Source organism: Vulpes vulpes, chromosome 14 (genome assembly GCF_048418805.1).
Source record: "Vulpes vulpes isolate BD-2025 chromosome 14, VulVul3, whole genome shotgun sequence".
NCBI classification, from domain to species: Eukaryota; Metazoa; Chordata; class Mammalia; order Carnivora; family Canidae; genus Vulpes; species Vulpes vulpes.
In genome coordinates, this window is record NC_132793.1 from 54,259,496 (window position 1) to 54,279,970 (window position 20,475).

The 20,475-nt window shown below is 35.9% G+C and overlaps 1 long non-coding RNA gene across 1 annotated transcript; it reads right to left on the bottom strand.

Annotated features, from left to right (window-relative positions):
* Window positions 1-4,161: 4,161 nt before the first annotated feature.
* On the bottom strand, window positions 4,162-11,848 carry LOC140595421 (uncharacterized). The gene is made up of 2 exons (XR_011997009.1): window positions 10,960-11,848; window positions 4,162-7,640 (listed from the first exon to the last, which is right to left on the bottom strand). It is a non-coding gene; the product is annotated as an uncharacterized lncRNA (long non-coding RNA).
* Window positions 11,849-20,475: the final 8,627 nt, after the last annotated feature.

The following is a 20,475-nucleotide window of genomic DNA, read 5'->3' on the forward strand; positions in this document are numbered from 1 at the left end:
TGCCCATCAGAGATAGTGACCTATTTTTTTGGGGGGGGGGGGGGTCTGGCTTTACTCAGGGTGATATGGGCCTTCTAAGCTTGAAAGTGTTTCTAGAAACCTATAAATTACCAAAACTGGAACAGGAATAAATAGAAAACTTGAACATACTGATAACCAGTAAAGAAATTGAATCAGTAATCAAAAAAACTACCAACAAACAATATTCCAGGGCCAGATAGCTTCATAGGCAAATTCTAGCAAACATATAAAGATGAGTTAGTGCCTATGCTTCCCAAATTATTCCAAAAAAATAGAAAAGGAAGGGAAACTTCCAATTTTTTCTAGGAACTACGCTGATACCAAAGCCAGATAAAGACACCACTGAAAAAAAGAACTACAGACCAATATCCCTGAAGAAAATGGATGAAAAAATTTTCAATGAAATCCTAGCAAACCAAATCCAACAATACACCAAGTGGGATTTATTCCTGGGTTATAAGTGTGGCTCAGTATTTGCAAATCAATCAATGTAATATACCATATTAATAAAAGAAAGGATGAGAACCATATGATCATTTTAATAGTTTCAATAGATGCAGAAAAAGCATTTGGTAAAGTACATCCTTTCATGATAAAATCCCTCAAAAAAGTAGGTTTAGAGGGAACATATCTCAATATAAAAAGGGCATTTATGAAAACCCACAGCTAGTGTCATCCTCAATGGAGGAAAACTGAGAGCTTTTCCTCTACAGTCAGGAACAAGACAGGGATCTCTACTCTCATCATTGTTATTAACATAGTACTGGAAGTCCAATCCACACCAGTCAGACAACAAAAAGAAATAAAAGGCATTTAGGTTGAAATAGAAGAAGTAAAACTCTCATTATTTGTGGATGACATGATGCTATATACAGGAAACCCTAAAGATTCCACCAAAAACAAACAACAACAACAACAAAACAACCCTGCTAGAACTGATAAATGAATTCAGTAGAGTCACAGGATACAAAAATCAACGTACAGAAATCTGTTGCATTTTTATACACAAATAATAAAGCAAGAAAAAGAGAAATTAGGGAATCAATAGTATTTATAATTTCTCCAAAAATAGTAAGATACCTAGGACAAAACCTAACCAAAGAGGTGAATGTACTCTAAAAGCTATAAAATACTGATGACACATGAAAAAATAGATATTCCAGCTCATAGGTTGGAAGAACAAATATTGTTAAAATGTTTATATTACCAAAAGCAATCTACATATTTAATGCAATCGCTGTCAAGATACCACCAGCATTTTTTCGCAGAGCTAGAACAAACATTCCTAAAATGTATATGGAAACACAAAAGACCTCAAATAGCCAAAGCTACTCTGAAAAAAAAAAAAGCTGGAGGCACCACAATTCCAGACTTTATATTACAAAGCCGTAGTATTTAAAACATTATGGTACTGGCACAAATACAGACACACAGATCAGTGGAAAGGAATAGAAAACACAGAAATGACCTTACAATTATATGGTTAATTTCCAATGGGAAAAAGAATGTCTCTTCAACATAGTGTTGGGAAAACTGGACAACATGGAAAAGAATGAAACTGGACCACTTAATTTTACCATACACAAATTCAAAATGTATTAAAGACCTGAAACAACAACAACAAAAAAATCCTAGGGAGTACAGAAGCAGCAATTTCTTTGACATCAGATATAGCAACTTCTTTCTAGTGAGGTCTCCCAAGGCAAAAGAAACAAATATTTTTTAAACTATTGTTTAAACTATTGGGACTTAACCAAAATAAACAGCTTCTGTGAAGGAAACAATAAATCTAAAAGGCAACCTCTGGAATCAGAGAAGATAATTGCAAATTAGATATGATAAAGGATTAGTATCCAAAATATATAAAGAACTTATAAAACTCAACACCAAAAAAAAAAAAAAAGAATAATCCAGTTAAGAAATGAATATTTTCCCAAAGAAGACAGACTGATGGCCAATGGACACATGGAAAGATGCTCAACATCACTGATTATCAGGAAAACACAAATCAAAAGTACAATGAGTTATCATTTCTCACCTGTCAGAAAGTCTAAAATCAACAGCACAAGAAAAAACAGGTATTGGCAAGGATGTGGAGAAAGGAGAAAGGTTGGTGCGAATGCAAACTAGTACAGCCACTATGGGAAACAGTAAGAAAGTTCCTCAAAATGTTAAAAATAGAACTACCTTTTTGACCAAGCAATCACATTACTAGTTATTTATCCAAAGAAAACAACATACTAATTCAAAGGGGTACATGCACCTCATGTTTGTAGCAGATTTTTCTACAATAGCCAAATTACAGAAACAGCCCAAGTATCTATTGATCAATACATATATATATATGTAGTCATATATATGTGTGTGTGTGTGTGTGTGTGAGAGAGAGAGAGAGAGAGAGAGAGAGAGAGAGCTGATAGTGACCAGAGGGGAGGTGAGTGAGGGGATGAGTGAAATAGCTGATGGATATGGAAGAGTGTGTACATGTTGTGATGTATGGAAGTGTTGAGTCACTGTATTCTACACCTCAAACTAATATTACACTGTGTGTTAGCCTGACTTTAAGTGTTTTCAAAAATAAATAAAATGTATTTAAGAGAACAAAATTAGGTCATGGAGATAGCAACTGGCAAAATAATAATGAACAAAATTAACTCCTATGTATTTTTTTGTGGAGGCAGTATAATTAAAAAGAAAAAAAGTATTCCTTCCTCTTCTGTATTCTGAAAGAGTTTGAGAAGGATTAGTATTAATTCCTCTTAAACCTCTTCTTAGATTTCACCAATGAAGCCATCTGGTCCTATACTTTCTTTCTTGAGAAACTTTAGTAATTGGTCTCTTCAAATTGTCTTTTTTTTTTTTTTCCATGAGTTAGTCCTAATGTGTTGTGTTTTGGGGATTTTATCCATTTATTTCATGTTGTCCACTTTGTTGGCATATAATTGTATATGTATATTATCAGTTGTAATGTCTTCTCTATCATTTAGAATTTGATATGAGTTCTAATCTTTTATCTTGGGTATGTCTAGCTAACATTTTGTTGATTTTATTTTATTTTTTTTAAATAGCTCTAAGTTTTACTGATCTTTCTCTATTTCATTTATTTTTGCTCTTTGTTATTTATTTCATTCTGATAACTTTGGGTTTAATTTGCTCTTCTTTTTCTTGAGGAATAAAGCCAGATTGTTTGAGATATTTGTTTCTTAATGTAGCATTTATCTTTATAAATATCCTTCTTAGGAATGCTTTTTGTTCTGAGTTTATGGTATGTTGTATTGCCATTTCCATTTATTCGTCTCATGATACTATTTGATTTCCCCTTTGGTTTTTTTTCTTGATCCATCTGTTGTTCCAGGACATGTTGTTTAATTTCCACATATTTGTAAGTTTTACAGCATGTAATTGATTTTTAGGTTTATACTATTGTGGTTGGGAAAGAATACATGGTGAGATTTCAACCTTTTTAAATTTATTAAGACTTCAGTGAAAGACCGGGGAATGGGCAATTTTGGTGGCTCCCTCTTGTGCAGAGCCCTGGTGAGATAGCTGGTTAACAACTGCTTCTTTGTTTCCTACAGTCCTGTGGGACTCATGAATGGAAGCCCCTTTAGCTATCAGAATCAGACATTTGTAGACCTGTCTCTTGGCTGTAATTGCAAAAGCTGGGGTGCAGATGTGTATGCAAGCTCCTTCCAGGGATTTTTCTGTTGACTTGGGGCAGGATGCAGGGAGACAGCGGGAGTGGTGTCTACCAGCTTACCTAGTTTCTGAGTAGACGTACATCAGCCCCTGGAATCAATTTTGATGTGATTATTTTCTCATTTGCCTCATGTGTGGGAGTCACACAGCTATTTTCTGTTGGTGCAGCATGGAATGGGGAATCTTAGGAGCTTCCCCTGTCACCACCTTGGTCAACTCCTTCCTACTATATTCTTAGGCATAGTTCCCACCAAGTTATTGATCTCTTAAATGTTCTAACTACTCATAGTCCAAAACCATGCTCAACAGATGATACAATTAGTCCATCAAGTCAAAAAAAAAAAAAAAAAAGTTAAGGCCAATCTAACCCTGGAAACCACAAATTCCAACTTCACGATTCCTATCCATCTTGAATAATATTTAAAGACAGAATTGTCTATCTTTTTTTTTTTTAAAGATTTTATTTATTCATGATAGTCACACAGAGAGACAGAGAGAGGGGCAGAGACACAGGCACAGGGAGAAGCAGGCTCCATGCAGGGAGCCGGACGTGGGAGTCGATCCCGGGTCTCCAGGATCGGGCCCCGGGCCAAAGGCAGGCGCCAAACTGCTGCGCCACCCAGGGATCCCAGAATTGTCTATCTTAAACATAGAAGGGATGGCCAAGGTGTGCACACTTGCCTATTTACTAAATCACTGATGTGGCTTGGCCAAAATTTTGTCAGGCTTCCTGCCTCCCCATTGTCCTATGAACTTTATCTTACTCAGGATTCTAAGGTATAATAAAGGGATAGAACATACTCCCTTTAAAGCTCATTCTAATGATCAGCTGGCAACAGGAAGGAACATTAACTATTAGGCCACCTTTTTCCCTCTCATGTCTTGCTGACTCTCTTTGGCCTGCTTACTATTCTCTATATAAATCTTTTCTGTTTGATTTTGAAATACTTGCAGATCTCAATGTCTAGGTGTTTTTCTTACTGCAATAGTCTTTTCAGATAGTCTTTTCTTGGCGGAGTTCAGATTTGTTTTTATTTAAAACCATATTACACAAAATGAAACAAAAAACCTATTATAGTGTTTTATATCCACTGATTATAAATACTGCATAAATAAATTTTCATTTCCTGTAATATTGGTTGGGAATGATAACCACTTTATTAAGAATGGTGGCTATACAGTGAAGGAAGAGGTAGTGAATGGAGTGTATTTATATGAATTATGTAAAGAGCCCCAACAATTTGGAAACACTTCAATTTCTAAGCTGGATTTTGGGTACAAACGTGTTCATTTAATATTATTTATATTGCATGGTATCTCTAAAGTACTTCAATTTCTTACTAAGGCTTTGATAATGCTAAAAAGAAACAACAGGCCCAAAATAGAATCACTTGTGTTTAGCCCCACATCAGCAAATCAAGATTTAATACCTAATATAATTGCCTTTTCAGCCTTTCTCAGGAATGTAACCTTTACCTAATCAACCAGGAATTACCTGGTCAGCACTGGTGAGGTAATCCCTGATAAGACCCCTCTGTTCCCCATCAGTAGGTTACCTAGCCTGAAACAATCCACCCTGTGCTAATAAATTTCTTTTCCACTCCCTCTGTGCCTTTAAAAACCTTCTCTTTTCTGAAGCTTTGCAGAGTTCCTTTCTATTTGTTAGAAAGAATAATGGTTGATTCATGAATCATTAAATAAAGCCAATATCATCTTTAAGTTTACTCAATTGAATTTATTATTTTTTTTAACAATAGTAAAGAAGGAAACAAATCAACAATAGCAGTGGAGAGAAGGCAAGGCTGTTGTTAGCATTTAATAGCTTTACATATTTCTTTCATTAGCAAGGGTTAAAAATAGATTGACAACTAAGATTCAAATTGTTTTCAATCAAAAACTTGGGTATTGTAAGCTTTCCCTCGGAGTAAGTACACGTCTCAGTGGCAAAGAGTTCCAGAATTAAGTTCGTTGTTGACCCCTTCTATTTCTGTCACCTCGGAACATCTGATCCCTCATCTATGAGATGTGGTGTAAGTGCTACTTCTTCAGGCTATTTTGAGGTTTAAACAACAAAATCCAACTAAGTAAATTTAAAGATGTAATTGGCTTTACTAAATAATTCGTGAATTATCATCCCACCTAGCAAACAGGAACTCCATGGAGCTGCAGAAAAGGAAAGGCTTTTAGAGGTAGCGAGGGAGTGGTAAAAGGTAAATTATTAGCAAAGAATACATTGTTTTTAGGCAAGGTTGTTCTCTTAAGAGGAACAGGAGGGGTCTATCAGTAAATTTCCTAGTGATGACCAGGAAATTCCAGGTTAACTGGTTAAATGTTACATTCCTGGGGGAGTTGAAACTACAGTCAGGTTAGGGAGTAAGTCTTGGTTTCCTGACATGGGGCTCTTAACATAGACTCTCAGCTTAAGTGAGAGATGTGATCAAAATATAAGGCATTAGCGCCACTCTGAGCTACTGCACTGTATTTCTTGCAGCTTTTGTTGATTTTTTTTGTGTGTGGTATTCACAGGTCATAACTTCAGGTTCATGGTTTTTAAGCCATTTTCTTTAATCGTTAGGCATGCATAAGCCCAAGGAAAATGACAACCCTCACAAAGGCAAACCTTGTTGGGGCACAAAATAGTCTCACTAAGGTGGCATTGCTAATGGACAAATAGCAGGTTTTGATGTCAAATCCAGGGTTTTAAAAGGCAAACGTTACCCTGTTAGAAATGGACTGAGGCCTGGGTCACAGGAAAGGGAAAAAAGGAAAGAAGAAAGGATTTCGGGTGTAAAATATGAAGTTGTAATCTTGGAAGGATTCAGTTTACCTCAAAATCAGCTACTTCTCCTCCTATCCATTTGATCAGAAGGTCTCTGGAATCTGTCACGTGAAGCCTTTTGCAGTTATGAGATGCATGTCCAAGGGTTAAGTCCCTGAGGTTTGGCTGCTACTGATTGGGGAGGAATGTTTGCTACAGTACCTCTCAAGGAGATTCAAGGGCAGTCTTTGTTTTACTGAATCCAAATCTGAAGGGTAGGATACAAATGGAAATGTTAGTTTGGAGAGTCAAAGACAGATTTTTACAAAAAAGTGAATGTTTTCAGTAGGATGTAGTTCAGTTTACAAGTATACCAGAACCTCAACAGGATTAGAACCTAATACAAAAGTATAAAATTATTTATTTCTCTATATAATCACTCTCCATTTTTTAATAGCAAGATATGTTTGCATTAAACTTTGCCTGATTACATATGTGTGTCCCAAGAATAGTAATTGACCACTTAAACTCTTTTTTTAAAATGACTTTGCTGGAAACTTGTAAGCAAAGTAACTGTTTTTTGCCCTCATCTCTCTCATATAGGATATTCCAGTCAAATATAACCATTATTTTCAAACGTGTTCCATCATGGGAAGAACAGATTCTCATTGAACTTATGTAAGTAACTTTTGTCAAACATAAAGATAAAGGAGAAAAAAGACCAGAAAAAGAATCTTGAGAAACAACCACAAAACAAGTAACAAAATGGCAACACACACATATCTATGAATAAATACTTTGCTTTTTGATTGGATCATTTTGTCAATTTAGAGTGATAGAATAGATTTTAAGAAAACCTTAAAAGATCAAGAGTTTTTGAATTTTGGAGAGATTAAGTATATCTCACTGAATTGTTCATGGGCGTAAAAGGCTTCCTAAGGCCTAAAAAAGTAAAACATAAAAGATAGCCAGGGATGTTTAAAACGAGAAGTCACAAAAATTAGGGTCCTCTTCCTCATTTCATTTTGACCTGTGATACTCATTCTGCTTGTTCATTTTTCCATTAGTTCTGGGAATTCTCACTCAGTTCAGTCGTATGATATGAAAGTCACCAAAAACTTGTATTCTAACAGACTTGTCAGATTCCTTTCCATAAATTTCCCTGAAAATGAAACACACTTTTAGGAAACTTTTGTAAAAGCATCTGAATAAAACAAGAACTGTTGGTAAACAGCCATTTCAAAGGTCTGATTAGAACTCATAATATAGTTAACAAAAAAATTTGGGTTATTTCTGGGTCATAAAACATTGTTAAGATTATGACTGATAACATTAAAATTTTGATATATCCTCATAATTTTTTACAATTTGTACAACACTAATATTAATATAACTATAATATATATATTTACGCACACAATGTAAGCTAAGAAGGTTTAGCATAACCTATTTGACAATGCTCTCCATATAATTTAGCAAACCAAATAAGCCTCATTAGTTTAATACTAAACTTTCTATAAGAAAACAAATTCTTGAAATGTTCCAGGTACTCCCTGCAATATTTCAAAGTTAATTTGTGGTCAAAAGTATTGACTTTAGAATTTGGATTTGGACACTTGACTAAATAGGACCATAGGTGACTGTGAAGCAAGAGTTTTCTATGTAACCAAAGTGACCAAGACTTCACAGGTAAATACAGAAAGTTACATAGTCTTGAGCAAAACTTAACTCTTTTAATATCAGGAAGGCTGAGTTTACTTAAGTAACCAACAACCTGATGAAGACAAAACACAGAATCTTTGTTTTTCTAGGCCAATTACAATAAACAACCTAAGAAAACTTTGTCCTTTTAACGGAGAAAAATAATGAATTTAAATTTTTATCAGTGTCCTTTAAATATTAAAACTCTTGTTTTTATCTATCTTAGCCAGCTTGACTAAGCTTACTTTTCATTAAATTTACTTTTCAGAGATTCCTTTGCCACAAATCTATAACTTTTTACTTTTGGATTTTGTCTCTATTTTCCTCCTTTCAAATAACTACATTTGCTTTAGGACAACATTACTTTCTTTTCCCTCAACAAAAGTGAATTTCCATTCTTAACTTGTATTACCTAAAGTATACACCCTTCCTTTTTTTTTTTTTTTTTGCATTCAGAGAGGTTTCTCTTATTTCTAATAGTTTTATTCACATATTTTAATTAGAATTCTTAGCCCTTAGTTTGCTTAATTTTAGAAATTAAAGGTTCCTAAGTAAAATTAAGAAAACCAAGTAGCAATCAATTGTGAACTATTAGAGTAGCATTCTTTCAGGTTGACAAATTTTTGAATACATTTCATAATTTCTAGAAACAAGCTTCTTCATGGTACAACTTTTGAATAAAAGACAAAAAATGCTTCCTAAAAAACCCAAATGTATCTTTAATTTCTCTGTGACAAGGAAGAGTAGGTAAACCTATGTTCGGTACCTAATATATCACTATTTTAAGTTTCAGGTTACCAAAAAGATTTTGGAAAGTATTTTTAAGTAGACGTAAAACACAATTATTGTTAAGAGGTTAAAAAGTTAGGTTAACTTTTTATCTATCTAAATCACTTGCTCCCAACAACTGTGTTTAGATTACCCACAAAAACCTCATGGGACATTAGACCAAATCAACCATCATTCAAAGCTACTTTTTTTGACAGATTTCTCAAGATCTAATATGAGCTCATTCAACTAATAAACCCAAAATAAAATGTTATGTCTGCATTATATCCAATGTTGATAACTCTGACATGTCTTTATATATTAAACCACCAAATTAGTTTTTATTTGCTGAAAATCATGTGAACTTGAAAACTTTGGGGTTAGTTTCTATTATATTTTTAAGATAAGTGCTTAATTTTCCAGTGCTCATTTTTAAACAATCCAATAGACCTCTGATAAATTAATTTTAGTGAGACCATTCAGAAGTAGAATATGTCACGAATCTATAATAGGCACACATAAACATACAGAGATCTTACAGTTATTGTTTAAAAATTTTTAGCCATGAGATGGCTATGATAAGGCAAAACTCATTGGTTGTTGGATAACAGTGGGACCCAAACTTTTTCTGACAGATGTAATAAGTTAAAGAGATCTGCTCAGATGGCCTGAGATTTTTCTACTAAATCGTTTTAGAGAAGACATGATTTTTCATTCAAAGGACATTTCCCCATTATACTTCTGATAAGAATTATCTCCCTAAAGTTTGTATTTTTATTTTCAAAGACATAGGGAAAGAATGCAAGTTCCTCCAAGAAGAATTTGGATTGGTAAGCCCAGTAATTTACAAGCCCTTTGAGATAAAAAGTAAACAGAGATAAACTCTGGAGTGCCTTTTGAGCTGAGTTTCCAGTTTTATTAACCTAAAGACAGTTGCTTTTAATTCCTCAAAGAATTGAATCTTAGCCTGGATGTTGAAGGAATGACCTAACCATCTATCTGTGTTAGAATAAATTTGTTTTGTTTATTCTAGTTTTCCCTTGGCCGTTCAAGACACTAATGCAGAAGTTTATCAGAAAACCCCTCAGAGTCTCATCAACTCTGGGAGAGGCATATAGGGGGGGTCCTTATTTGAAGGTAGATACTGAGGTGTTTTTAGACCCATTAATTTGGTGGACTTTTGTTTACACTTGCGTAAAAGGCATTTCAAACAGACCACTAGAATGAGTGTTTAAGTAAAGGAGAAGAGAGGGAAGCAGCAATAGAGTGCATCTTACAGTCTTTTGCATTAGGTACTTCTTTGCATTTTTTTTTTTTTTTTATCAGCTTTCTGCAATGAAACTTTCAATGAAACTACTTCTTAAATGATCTTATCAAATGGGGCTGCTCCTCTTAATGGCCTGTGGGACTCTAGTTTGTAATTACCCCGAGGGCTGGCAGCAGTTTGGTTGGAACCCAGCTATAAATGGAGTGTAGCTTACATTTCTGTCTGGCCTTATTTTGATGCCCCCAACATATTAGTTACCAAGCCAAATTCTTCAAGACACAAAACAAGCTTAGTAAGATTTTGCCATTTTTGAAAATATTTATGGCTCCTGCTTCTGCAACCCTAGTGCTAAGACATAAAATAAGCAGGTGTGCCAAAATGTGTCACGCTTAACTCTTTGGATTTTTAAAGATCCCATTTAAAACAAATTTCATTCACCTGAGGCCCCCCACTGGACCCAGTCCAGCCTAAATGGGGCCCAGTACAGTTCCTAAATTGAACTCAATCCAGCTCAAATCAGACCTGGTCTAATCCCACACCCAAACCAGTCTTTAAATTGGACCCAGTCCAACTCTGGCAGGTAACCTCCAGTAATTCCCAATATGGCAATAGCTAGGGTTTTCCACTAAAAAAAACCTGAGAATTGTGTCTGCCAGTTTAAGCTGCCCTGAATTATAAGGGAAAATCAAATAGACTGGGAGCAAGAAGCAAAGACAATGGAGCTCAGAACTGAGAGTGAACTTACCCAAGGCCTTTGGTAACAGTGAGAGACTGTGAACTCAGAGGGTTCGTAAGGTATTTCTTCTTGTCCCACAAAGCCAACATCTGTCTCTTCTGGATCCTGTTGCTGCCACTAAATTGGTTAAATAACAATAACAAAACAAAAAAACAGCTGAATAAAAGGGAAGATCTAACTGGTTTTATTATAATTACTTAAAATTTATTAAAATGATTCACTAGTCAGCATCCCTCCCATCTAGCAAATAGAAAAGAGCTCCATCACCCATCAAGCTCCAGAAAAGTTTTGTTTTATTTTGTTATAAGGTAGAGAGGGAGTGGAAAAAGGAAATTAAAATTTTTAGCAAAGACTATATTATTTAATTCCCTAGTGATGACCAGGACATTCCAGGTTAACTAGTTAAAGATTACTTTCCTGGGGAAGTTGAAATTGCAGCATTTCATGGAACTGGAATAAACAATGCTAAAATTTGTACAAACCACAAAAGACCACAAATAGCCAAAGCAACCTTGAAAAAGAAAAAGCTGGAGACTTTACCATTCCAGACTTCAAGTTATAGTATAAAGCTCTAATGATCAAGATATGATAAGGGCACAAAGACAGACACATTGACCCATGGAACAGAATACAAATCCCAGAAATGGACCCACAGCTCTAATCTTCAGCAAAGCAGGAAAGGATATCCCCTGGGAAAAAGACAGTCTCTTCAACAAATGGTGTTGGAAAAACTGGACCATTTCCTCACACCATACACAAAAAACAAATTAAAAGTGGATGAAAGACTTAAATGTGAGACAGGAATACATCCAAACCCTAGAGAAGAACACAGGTAGCAGCCTCTTTGACGGTTGCCGTAGAAACTTCTTATTAGCTAAGGCAGGGAAAACAAAAGCAAAAATGAACTATTGGGACTTCAAGATAAAAAAAAAAAAAAAAAAAAAACCTTTTGCATAGTTCAGGAAACTATCCACAAAACTAGAAAGCTACCTTTACAAATGACATACCTGATAAAGTGTTAGTATCCAATAACAAGAACTCATAAACCCCCCCGCAAAAGATAATCCAGTTAAGAAATGGGCAGAAGACATGAATGGACATTTTTCCAAAGACAACTTACAGACACTAACAGACACATGAAAAGATGGTCAACATCATCAGGGAACTACAAATTAACACCACAATGAGATACCACTTCACATCTGTTAGAATGGCTAAAATTAACACCACAGGAAATGACAAGTGTTGGCAGGGATGTGGAAAAGGGAGAACCCTTTTGCACTGTTGGTGGGAATGCAAACTGGTGCAGTCACTCTGGAAAACAGTATGGAAGAAATATCCTATGACCCAGCAATTGTACTACTAGGTATTTACCTAAAGAATGCAAAAATAGTGATTCAAAGGGACATACACACCCTGATGTTTATAGCAGCATTATTAACAATAGCTGAATTAAAAACAAAGCAAACAATAGCCGCATTTTGGAACAAGTCCAAATGTCCATCAACTGATGAGTGGATAAAGAAGAGGTGGTATATACAGAAAATGGAATATTACTCAGTCATCAAAAAGAATGAAGTCTTGCCATTTGCAATGACACAGATGGACTTAGAGTATAGGACGCCACGTCAAATAAGTTAAAGACAAGTACCATATGATATCACTCATATGTGGAATTTAAGAAAAGAAACAGATGAATAAGTGGGGGAAAAAGGGAGGCAAACCATAAAACAAACTCTTAAATATAGAGAATTGCTGAAGATTGATAGAGGGAGAAAGACAGTGGATGGGCTAAATTGATGATGGGGATTAAAGAAGACACTTGAGAAGAGCACTAAATGTTATATGTAAATGATGAATTCTAACCTTGAAGCTAATATTACACTGTATGCTAATAAATGGAATTTAAATAAAAACTTGAAACAGATGTGGCTCTTAATACAAATGGCTTCATGTGGGGTCTGTGGTTTCCTTTTTCACAGAGGTGAAATAGATATAACTAGGTACTTAAGTACGTAAAATGTTAAAGGCAATTCTTTAAATAAAAGATTATGACAAAAGATTCATAATAAACTATCTTCCACATGATTTTTACAGCCAGACTCAGGACTGCAACAGAGCCTGAGATTCTAGATTTAAAGACATTCCATCTCCTAAATTAAAAAGAAAAAAAAAAAAAGATTTAAGAGATCATTTTAGAAGTTGGGAGACTTGCATTATAATACCAGCCCTGACACTAATAAGATATATATCATCTATAAAATGGGTGCCCTTAAATATTTTTGTTTTGCTCAGGCTCCAATAATTCCCAAAAACAATTGCTTTGCCAGAGGTGATCTTGATTTTTTTTTTTTTTTATTAACACAGAACTACCATTAAGACAGAAGAGTCAACTGTATGCACCTATGATACAAGTTTTTACCTGGGCCTAAGGCAAGGATACTGTATGTTGCTTATCTACAAGAAGGGAAATTCCCTCCCAACCTTGCTGTACAGCCCCAGGTGCACTATGTAATTTCCAGGTCTTTACTATTTCTTTAAGAATAAATGTCCCCGCCCCCCTGCACTTTGAAAATAGCTAGCATGTGGCTTTCCCTTAAAGATTATACTTTGTGGTATTTCTGGTCCAAGATGTCATTGTAGAAAGGCCCTGAATTTACCTCCTCCACAGACACACCCAATCTGCACCTATTTATAGAATAATTCCTTCAGAAGAACTGGACAGCTTTGGCACAACAAAAGATAAACCATATAGAGAACAAGGAAGAGAAAAGTAGACACAGTAACAAAGGGAACAGTGCTGCAAACTGCAGTGGGGAGGGATAGTAGTGAGAAATCACGAGCAGATTCCTGTGCTCTGGGCACACACACACACACACACACACACACAAAGCCACCATTTAAAAAAGCAACTGGTACATAAAAGATCCCATCTTAGAACTCCACCAAATAGCAAAGAAACTTCCAGGAAGGAGGAGGAGTTGTGAATGCTGTGGTTTATACTTCCCCTCTCCCTTGGGAACAGAATCTGGACACCATAGCCAGTTTGCCTCCTCAAAGAGCATCAGGTTGCCCCAGGCAAGGCAGGCAGGCCCAGGTTTAAAAGAGTAAGTAGATTACAAAAGACCCAGCCCTAGATCTCCTCCAAAGTATCTGCTGAAAAATCATCTGATCACCTAATGAGGTTTCCCTTGTAAATAATACTTTGCTCTTTCATGCTGCTATTATGATTCTCTCTATATATTTAACCTTTGCCTTTTAATTATCTTGCTATGGACCCTCTTGGAACTTTTGGTGCTTCTTCAACCTGGATGTCTGGTTCCTTTGTCAGGTTAGGAAAGTTTTCAGGTATTATTCATTAAGTTTTCTCCCCTTTATTTCCTCCTTCTGGGACCCCTATAATGTGAATGTTCACTTGATGTCCAAGAGATCCCTTAAGCCATCCTCATGTTTTGATTTTTCTTTTTCTTTTTTTTTTTAAGACTTTATTTATTTATTCATGAGAGACAGCAGATACTTTGGAGGCAAGAACGGAATAGCATATTATATTCAAAGAGCTAAATGAAAAAATCTACAACCAAGAATACTGTACTTAGTTGGCAAGGTTGTCATTCAGAATTGAAGAAAAGATAAAAAATTTCCCAAACATTAAAGAAATTCATCACCACTACACTGGCCTTATAAGAAATGCTAAAGGTACTTAAAAGCAGCCATAAGAAGACGACAATGATGGATAAAAATATAAAAAATATGAAAGCATATACTTTCAATGTGAGGAGGAGGACATAAAAAAGTTGTTTTAGAATCTCTTCAAACATAAATGACTGTTAACTTAATATAGACTGTTAACAACTTAGGATTCTAGATATGAACCTCATAGTAATCCAAACTCAAACCCTCTAACAGATACAGGAAAAAATAAAGTAAGCCAAGCATAACATTATAGAAAGTCACCAATCATAGAGAGAAAGAGAAGGAACTACAAAAATAAGTAGAAAACAATTACTGAAATGACCTTAAGTACATGCTTTTTAATGATTTAACTGTAAATTGTCTAAATACTCTAATCAAAAGACATAGGGTAGAAGAACTGATGGTTTTTTTAAAAGACCCATTTATTTATTTATTTATTATTTTAAAAGACCCATTTATATGCTGCCTACAAGAGACTCTTGGCAGACCTACAGCCACATCAAACTGAAAGAATGGAAAAATATATGCCATGCAAATAGAAGAAAAAAAAAAGCCAGAGCAGCAATGCTTATATCAGGCAAAATAGACTGAAAAAAAAATGAAGATTTTATTTATTTTTTCATGAGAGACACACAGAGTGAGAGACAGGCAGACACACAGGCAGAGGGAGAAGCAGGCTCCATGCAGGGAACCCAACATGGGACTCCATCCCGGGTCTCCAGTATCACACCCTGGGGCAAAGGCAGCGCTAAACCACTGAGCAACCCAGGCTGCCCCAAAATAGACTTTAAAACAAAGACTGTAATAAGAGACAAAAAGAAAAAAAAAAGAAAAAAAAGTTACCTACTGATAAGAGTCAACCCAATAAGAGGATTTAAAAATTATAAACTTCTATGCACCCAACATTGAGGCAGCTAAATACATAGAGAAAATATTAACAGACATAAAGGGAGAAATTAGTAGGTATACAATAGTAGATAGAGAACTTTCACATCTTACTTACATCAATGGATATACCATCGAGGCAGAAAATCAATAAGGAAACAGTATCTTTGAATGATACATTAGACCAGGTGGACTTGACAGATAGAACATTCCATCTAAAAACAAATGAGCATTCTTTTTCAAGTGCACATGGAACATTCTCCAGGACAGATCACATTAGACCAAAAAACAAGTGTCAATAAATTTAAGATTGCAATCATATTATTCATCTTTTCCAACCAGAATGGTATGAAACTAGAAATTAATCACAAGAAAACACTGGAAAAAAAAACATGAACATGTGGAGGCTAAAAAAACAGGCTACTAAAAAGCCTATGGATTAACAAAGGAATCAAAGAGAAAATAAACACACATGGAGACAAAAGAAAATGAAACACAAAAGTCCAAAATCTTTGGGACTCAATGAAAGGAGTTCTAAGAAATTTACAAGAATATAGTCTACCTCATGAAACAAGAGAAATCTTTTTTTTTTTTTTTTTTTTAGTTTTTATTATTTATTCACGAAAGACACAGAGAGAGAGAGAGAGTGGCAGAGATACTGGCAGAGAGAGAAATAGGCTCCATGCAGGGAGCCCAAAGCAGGACTTGATCCTAGGACTCCAGGATCATACCCTGAGCCAAAGGCAGACCCTCAACCACCGAGCCAGCCATGTGTCCTGAAACAAGAGAAATCTAACTTTACCTAAAAGAAACAAACAAAAAAAGAAGAAGAAGAAGAAGAAGAAGAAGAAGAAGAAGAAGAAGAAGAAGAAGAAGAAAGAAGAAGAAGAAGAACAACAACAACAACAACAAAGCTAGGGTTGGTAGAAAAAAGGAAATAAGCAAATAAAACAGACATACACATACAAAACAACAAAACCTCAAAAGATCAACTTACCACTTTTTCCAAACATGGTACTAAAATTCCTTGGCATATTAGGCTTGAAAAAGAAGTAAAGGCATTCAAACGGAAAAGGAAGTATATTATTTTTGTTTGCTGATGCTATTATCAACTATCCTGTCAACTACCTATAATTGATACTTATAGGACTCAAATTATATTAAAAATACACTAGGTCTCCACCCGAAAACCTCTGGAACTAATCAACAATTTCAGTAAAATTACAGTATACAAAAACAGTATAAAAATATTAGTTGTTTCTATATATTAACAAGAAACTACCCCAAAAAGAAATTAGGAAAACAATCCCATTTGCAACAATATCAAAAAGAAAAGGTATAAATTTAACCGAGGATGGATTTCTGTACACTGAAAACTATGTCAATGATGAAAGAAATTGAAGAGGACACAAATATATACAGAAGTATTTCATGCTTAGAGATTGTAAGAATATTGCTAGGATGTCCATACCACTCAGAGCAATCCACAGATTCAATTCCAATGGCATTTTTCAGAGAAATGGAAAAAAAAAAAAAAAAAAAAAAACATTCCCAACATTTGTATGGATAGCAGAAGATTCCAAATAGCTAAAGCATGTTAGGAAAGCAGAATGAAGCTAGAGGCCTCACATTTCCTAATTTTAAGCATTATTACAAAGCTATAGTAGGTTAAATATTATGGCATTGGCTTAAAAAGAGACACATAGAGCAACTGAACAGAATAGGGAGCCTAGAAATGAACCCATGCATATGGTCAATTAATTTTCAATAAAGGAGCCAAGAATATTAGGAATTGGTAGTTTCTTCCATAGATGGTATTAGGCAAACTGGAAAACCACATGCAAATGAATGAAATGGGTCCCTTGGCTTATACTAGCCACAAAAATTAACTTGAAATGGACTGAGAACTTAAATGTAAGACCTAAGACCAAAAAAAAAAAAAAAAAATTAGAAGAAAACATAGGGGGTAGTCTCAACACTTGGATTGGATTTGACAATAACAAGGAAAGCAACCATAGCAAAAATAAACAGCAGAACTACCTCCAACTAAAAATATTCTGCAAAGTAAAGGAAACAATCAACAAAATGAAAAGGTAAACTATGGAAAGGGAGATAATATTTGCAAACCACATAAAGGGATAATACCCAAAATACATACAGATGATCAACAGGTACTTGAAAAATTGTTTAACATCACACATGATCAGGGAAATGTAAGTCAAAAACACAATGAGATCCCACCTCACCTGTTAAGAGGTCTATTATCAAAAAGATTAGAGAGCAAATGCTCCTGAGAATGGGAAGAAGAAAAAGGAACCCTTATATTCTGGTGGGAATGTAAACCAGTACAGGCACTTTAGAAAATACCAGAGGTTCCTCAAGAAGTTAAAAATGGAACCAGCATATGATCCAGCAATTCTACTTCTGAGTATACTTTCAAAGGAAACAAAATCATTATCTCGAAGAAATACCTGTATTCATCATGTTCATGGCATTGTTCACGGTAGCCATAAAATGGAAAAAAAAAAAATACAACCTAGGTTTCTATCAGCAGATGAATGGGTAGGAGTATCATGGGTGTGTATACACAATGGAGCATTAGTCTTAAAAAAAAAAAAAAGGAAATTCTGTCATTTGGTACCACATGGTTCAAGATAAACTTGGAGGGCACTATGCTAAGTGAAATAAACCAGACAGAGGAAGACAAATGCTCTATAGCATCACTTATTTGTGTGTGTGTGGGGGGGAGTTCATCTGCTAGAAGCAAAAATAGAAAAGTGATTCCTGAGTCCTCACATTGGATGCTTTAAATATCCTACATTTGTGTTGGTCACTTACACTTTAGTAAGGCTGGGGAGAAGCACATCATACACATACATACAAAAATGAAGAAAAATAATGGGTATCAAAGTTTGAATAAGAATAAAAAGATCAGAGATTAGAAGGGAGCCAGTCAGGAGTAAAAAGAATATTGGGCCCAAAGTGTCCTTAGATAATAGAGTAAGGATGGCAGTGGTGACGCAACAAATTTCCTGGTGTGTGGGCTGAATATATTCATTGATGGCTTCGACATCAGTTTTCAGGGAACAGATACATGGCAGTCACCATAGTCACTGCACAGGTGGATCCTTAGGAAGCCAGAACCACATCCGATCCTGTCTGACCACTGAAGACCCTTCACTAGAGTTCCTGGAGGTCTTTGGCAATGATGTTGATTATTTGGGGCAAGATTGTCCTGAGTCCTGATAATTTCCGGGAGCAAAGTACATAAATCGCAGGATTTCTAGTGAACCTCCTGCATGACTCATAGCGTAGACCCGATAAGCACAAAAGCTGTCCCCAAAAGGATCTGTAACGGCAGGCAAATCTTTTAGGTTTACTTCCAATTTCTTGTTTTCTTAGGAACATGAGAAAGGAAGTTCATACTTTGCTCTTAGTTTTGGAAATTTTACACCTAAGCTTAGAGTTGTAACACAGTTTTATAGACCTTTTAGATTATCTAGTGCCTGGAAAGATCCGAGGTCACAGAGTAGTTAAGCAAAGCATCTGGTTGAATATTTGATAAGGGCTAATAAGATTAGCTAGAATTAGGATTTGGTCCAATAGATACCATTAGGCACAACTGCAAAAAAAAAAAAAAAAAAAATGTGTCTCAGGGGATGCTATCCAGGGTTTATGGAAATAATCGTCCCATGGATTTGTATTTTGGAATTCGTATTGGCTTTTTTTTTTTTTTTTTTTTTTTTATTTATTTACGATAGTCACAGAGAGGGAGAGAGAGAGAGAGAGGCAGAGACACAGGCAGAGAGAGAAGCAGGCTCCATGCACCGGGAGCCCGACATGGGATTCGATCCCGGGTCTCCAGGATCGCGCCCTGAGCCAAAGGCAGGCGCCAAACCGCTGCGCCACCCAGGGATCCCTCGTATTGGCTTTTGATGGAAATGTTTTCCTACCTCTCAATTATACAGAAAATCCCTCCCAGTTGGGGGGAGGGGTTAGAGGAATTCCTTCTTGTTACATGCAGAGCAACTAAAGTAATTAGTTGAGGAGAGAAGGCAATTGAAGTCATTTAACTTCTCTTCTCTGGGGGGCGAATAGATGGGGAGCAGGACCAAGATCTCGAATCACTTTGGGCAACTGGGGTTCGGGAAAAATAGGAAAAGGGGTGGGTAAAAAGCAAGGAGGGTAAGAACGTGGTGATGGAGGCGCAGGAACATGGTTAGAGAAGCAGAATGACAGAGAGAGGGAACACAGGCAATTGGGAGTGTCTTTGAGGTTGGAATAGCTGGGGGAGTAACGGTTGAGGACGGGGGAATGTGGACATATTTGGTAGTTCCAGATAAAGTAGAGGAGTGTGGGATGGCCTAATGAACATTATAGTAGGAAGGCTCTTTTTCTTCTTTACACCAGGAGCAATTAGCAAACCATATTTTAGAGGAGATTTTGGATCACTGGTATTCACCAAGGGCCTTCTGGAGATGAACCAGTCTGCAGAGACTCCCCCAAATCCTCACCCTCATAAACAACGCTGCTTCATGCCTATGAGCTATGGAGGTTCTCAAGAATATATATGTAAAGGAGGGCGTTAGAGTCAGGAGAACTGGGACCTTTAACTAGATGTTGCAGATGCATTCTGAAAACGATCGTACTCATTTTATTTTCACTATAAAAAGATTTATGCTTGGTCAGATCCTTACAACATTTAGTGCTGTGAAACTTTTATACTTACTCAGACAGAGGGTTTGGGCTGTAAATCAGTCTCTTACTGCTTGTGGTTTTAATTTTATCTTCTAGGGACGCCTGGGTGGCTCAGCGGTTGAGCGTCTACATTAGGCCCAGGGTGTGATCCTGGGGTCCTGGGATCGAGTCCCACATCGGGCTCCCCACATGGAGCCTGCTTCTCCTCTACCTGTGTCTCTGCCTCTCTTTCTCTGTCTGTCATGAATA